Here is a 5,312-nt window from a genome sequence, read left to right on the forward strand (position 1 = left end):
AAAATATACTTTCCTGACTCACTGAAAGATTTATTTTTTCATTGAGAATTAATTTTAGAATTATTCCAATGTCATCTTTGTCAAAAACTGTATCTAGAGCTGCTTAAATTGAAGCTCTTGGCTTTTCTTACCTTCAAGTTTCCTTCTAGGATGGCTTAAATTAAAGCTTTTGACGTTTAATATGTTTGACTTTTAACCTTGTGAACTTTTGATATCTTCTAAGTTATTTTGCGATATCTGACATCGTTTACAATGAATATTCCAAAATTAAATTTGTAGAAAAAATATCACTTAGCCTTGAAAATGGTTTAGTCCGCATAAAGCTGGTAGCATGCCTTCTTTCTATGAGCAGAGCCACATTTTGTATCCTTCTCAATATCTTAAGAAGATTCTGCTAATAGAAAAGACATCCTATAAGATTTATGTGGGCGAAGCCATTAAGTTTTTTTTAAACGATGCAAAATGTCGCAAAAAAGCCAGAGGTATTTTTCACAGAAATTTTTTCAATTTTATGTCAAAATTTTTTACGTATCTGTCGTTATTTGCGAAGAAATTAAACAATTCTATTTGATCAAAAAAAAATCTTTTCGTCACAAAATTGATTCAGGCTGCCTACAATTTGAAGAATATCTTCTCTATGAAAGTGGTAATTCAGCAAAAAAATGGCAAAAAACAAGTATGGGTTTTAGAGAAAATCGAAGTTTGTCGTCAAAATTAAAATAAAAAATTAATAAATATCCCATCAAATATCTTAATCAGGTCAAAAGTTATATATATATTTTGAGAAGAAATTAGTTTTATTTTTAAAAAATAAAGCATGTATTCAAATAGGGTCAGGCGGGGTCGAAAGTGCGAAAAATTACTTTTCATATCACTGTGTTCAAAGGAAATTAGGTATAACCTTGTTTATTGCTTAAAAATATATGTAATACATTAGAGTTCAAAATTCTCAGCATTATAATTTTATTTGCACTTCATTTATTATATACAGGGTGGACACGCTGGGGCTTACATGCATGGCGAGTTGAATGCTACCCGAATTGCACAACAGGAGGGGAGAAGCCATTACACAGGAGTATTTTCATATTTCGCGCCTTTAAATTTGCATTCGCATCGGCCATTCGGGCAAGTCCGTACATCTTCGGATCAAGTTTATGATAGTTTCCATGGTTGCGTTCGAAACTTCAAACGGTTATGTTCAGATTCGCCTGTTTGCCCTAATCGCTGTCAATAAATGTAGGCAATGTCAATTTAAAGTTTACGCATGTAATATTTCATTCACTTTATTTCAAACATATTCTGTATATTCATAACATATCTTTTTTATGGAGTAAAAATAAGCGTTAAACACCATTCACTCTTCGCCATTCTATAATGTTATTGGCACAGAAAAAATGTCGTTTACTGCTCAGTTCACATGTCCCACTTCATTATTAATTAAACACTTTTATTATTTGTAATTAATATATAACATAACATATATTGTTTTGACACTTGTATCCGTTTGAAGTTTCGAAAGCAACCATGGAAACTATCATGAACTTGATCCGAAGGTTCACGGACTTGACCGAATGGCCGATCTGAATGAAACTTTAAAGGCGCGAAATATGAAAACACCCTTGCATAATGGCTTTTCGCCTTCTGTTGTGCAATTCGTGTAGCATTCAACTCGCCATGTATGTAAGCCCCAGCATGTCCACCCTGTATATTTGTCCAAACGATGTCTCATGGTATATGTTGTTCCACACGTGGGCTAAGAAGTACTGACATGAATAGAGTGAAATATTTTATTTCATATTACACAGAGGGAACTTATAGTACCTTTTGTTTTGTCTGTTACTTTTTTCATTATTTAAACAAAATCAGTACGGGCATTTTAAGATCACTGGCTATGATGATTTCCGGTTGTTTTTTAGTTTAGGCAGCGTTCTGAAAAATCGAAAGCTAATTCTGGCTGTTTTTTTTAAACTGCAAGTATTCGCAAGTATATAAAAAAGAGCGATTCAAATCAAATCAAAATTGACACTACACATAAGTTATTAACACTTGAATCATGAATCAGCCACTGTGCGCCGTGCTATCTTTATTTTTTAAACTTCTTAACTTCTTTCCTTGCCTAGTAGATACTATACTTGTTGTTAAAAATAACAATAACGGTATGTCCTCTTTGGAACGTTTCAGGGGTGCTGAAGCACCCCTGAAATTTGAATCATCTCGCGCATGCTAGATTACAAAACTCTACTCACCGCACTGGTCATTGGTGCTCGCAGATACAAACGCTGACAGGCTCCCAGTTCAAATTTCCTTGTTGCGCTCGATATTTCTGGAAACATTGACCGATTTGATAAGTTGTCCTACATATTTGTTCTCGTATATTGAAGCGGACATCCTCGAGAATTTTCAACTCCTAGAACCAATCTACTTCAATTGGCTGCTCAAAAGTTTGTTTTAATTATTTAAATAATAATTTTTTTAATAAAAATGTATCGCAATGATTATTATACTTGTAATATTATGGGTTGAGACCGTCACAGCCACTGACGCTTGGGTGATCTTGTTGCACACCCTTATTAGCCTTAAGCTGATATTTCATACTCACTGATAAACATTTCTGTTAGGAATTTGACTTCATTTCCCCCGGGCTTTAGTATTTTTTTCGCTCGATGCGGGTTTAGCTTTGAAGCCAAGAGTGTTTTAGCCTGTCTACAGCCAGAGACCTCACTGGTTTTTTGTCGTGATCTTATTCAGTGCCTCAAAGCACTCCCATACTAGCAGCGGCGTGGCCGTTATTCCATTCAGAGGCATGATAGCAACTCTGCTATCTGAGCAGATGCGAATGTTTCTTTTATTGCCATACTCCATTGCCTTACAGGATCACTGGAGCAAGGCCACAATCTCAGATTGTAGAAATGTTGCTTAGGACTCCATCGCAATTGTTATGCCCATTCCGTTCCTTCTACGATATACACGTGCTCCGGCGTACTCCTTGTTCCTTGAGCCATCTGTAAACCAGTTGTCTCCATAACTAGGCAGATGTGCCTCACCGTTAGCCCATTCTTCTTTTGTGGATAGCCTAACTCAGTACTTTTTGTCGAAAAGGTAGCGACATGTGGACATTTTGTTCTGATCATGCTAAGTGTCGGCTTCTTCGCGATGTGGATTGGTATCCACATAACTGTCCACATATTACTGTCGTTCACCATATTTAATCTTCAGGCTGCCTCCGCAGCCACGGCCTTCATGGTGAGATGGAGGGGCTTCAAACCTATTAAAGCCCCCAGGTCCATAGTCGGTGTCGACTTCGAGGCACCAGTGACACCTCTCAGAATCAGTCCCCTGATTCTTTCCAGTCGGGACTTCATTGTAGAAAGTTCGACCCTGCTCCACTAGACGACTACCACATAGGTTAGTCTGGGTCGCAGGGTCGCTGTGTAGATCCAAATAAATGTCTTTGGTTTCAAGCCCCAGCTTTTCCCAATGGCTCTTCTACAGAGCCAAAGAATCGCTACTAGCTTTTTGCACTAGTTTTCCAGGTCGTCTTACACCAAGAATCTACTATTCTTAGTGCTTGCTGCATTACTCCGAAGAGCGCATCCAGATGCTGACCGCGCATGATAATCAGTATATCGTCCGCATAACCTATCACGTAGTGGCAATGACTCGTGAGTAGATAAAGCAATTCATCCACTACCAGGCACCACAGCAAGGGTAATAAGGCACCTCCCTGCGGACATCCCGAGTAAACGGTTCCACATAAAGTGGTATCACCCTTAGTCGTGGTTAAATTCTAAATGGCCAAAGTATGGCAGGTCCATTTCTGCCTCAGTTCTCCTTCAATTAGGTTAACTGCAGTGCTTAGGGCGATCTCTGTCGAGTGACCAGCCCTACAGATATGTTATTTCTCGTGAAGAGGACTACTTGACAAGACCTTATCGCGGATATATCTGTCCACGAGTCTTTCCACTGTTTTTAGTAGGGAAGAAGTGAGGCTAATGGGTCTGAAATTCTTGGATGAAGTATAACCGATCCGGCCTGCCTTCGAAATAAAGACTACTCTCCCATCCTTTCATGACGCTGGAACATAAACCGATGTCAGACTAGCCCTAGCAAGTCTCACAATCAACCCAATGATGATCTCACGAGCCTTCTGTAAGAAGACCATCCAGACTAGTAGACTTGTAAGGATTCAAGGACTTCAGGGCCCACCTGACCAGTCTGCCTGCCTCTGCGGCTTTCTCGATATCAGTGCAAAGTTGGTTCAGCTCTCATGCTTTGTCTTACGTATTGCACTCCTATACTCATCCCTCATCGATGTAAATGAATTCCACAGTTCCTTCGTCTTGAAAGAACTGCCACGTCTGAACCTCTCTTTGGTTTGCTTACGAAGCTCTTTGAGTTTCGCTTTCTACCAGTGTGTCTTTCCAGCTTTCAGGACTTATTAAGGTCGACAATGACTTTCATGAGTGGATTTGATGACTTCCGTAAAAATCTGAAAGAGTGACTTTATCTGATCCGATGACTAGCATTCCTATTCCTTTCAGATCCGTGACAATCACCATCAGGTCTCTGGAACATATCTCAAGTAGTGGTACAACTTTGACTCCCTTCGCCAGAATGCAGGCCCCAGGATTAGCCGCCTTGAGGTCCCTGTAACAAAAACCAGCCCCCTCTAAACTCCTGATAGTATCTCGAACTAACCAGAGTCCATGGATTAGTGACATACTTATGTGCCTCACAGCCATGCCCTTCTGCAAAACTGCAGAGGCGCCTTTGCTATGGTGCAAGTTAATATGGGTAATAAATAGACCGGGAGCGGTTCAAATCAACCTAAATGACTGCTTATTTAGGTCTGATCCCGATCTTTCTGTCTACCGACAGGTTCCTCCTACCCCTGGCCGGCAACTTTAAAGTTGACCTGTCTAAAAACGTAGAAGGGCCTATTGTTGAGGGCCGCAATTGCTCTCGCCTGTTATTTAGGAATTTCCACAACTAGGAGATGTTGGAAGTCTCTAGCTGTGCCATCTTCCTGAGGCCTATCGTGCCTGACGATCCGCCAGAACGGTGTCTCAAGTGACGGGTTGAATATCAGCAACCGAAGAAGAAACACATGTGGGTCTATCAGTTTACCTAAAAACCACGCCGTAGCCTTAAGCATCCTCTGGAGCATCTTAACTCCACTCATCTTAAGAGGTGAGCCTTCCCAAGGACATGTCTTGGCCAAAGCCTTGTGTAGCTAAGCTTTAGCCGCTGGGCCACAAATACAACTGCAGAAATGGTTCTTGAATTTTGTCCATTTATCTGGGGACACTCTT

This window comes from Belonocnema kinseyi, chromosome 4 (genome assembly GCF_010883055.1).
Source record: "Belonocnema kinseyi isolate 2016_QV_RU_SX_M_011 chromosome 4, B_treatae_v1, whole genome shotgun sequence".
In the NCBI taxonomy this organism is placed as follows: domain Eukaryota; kingdom Metazoa; phylum Arthropoda; class Insecta; order Hymenoptera; family Cynipidae; genus Belonocnema; species Belonocnema kinseyi.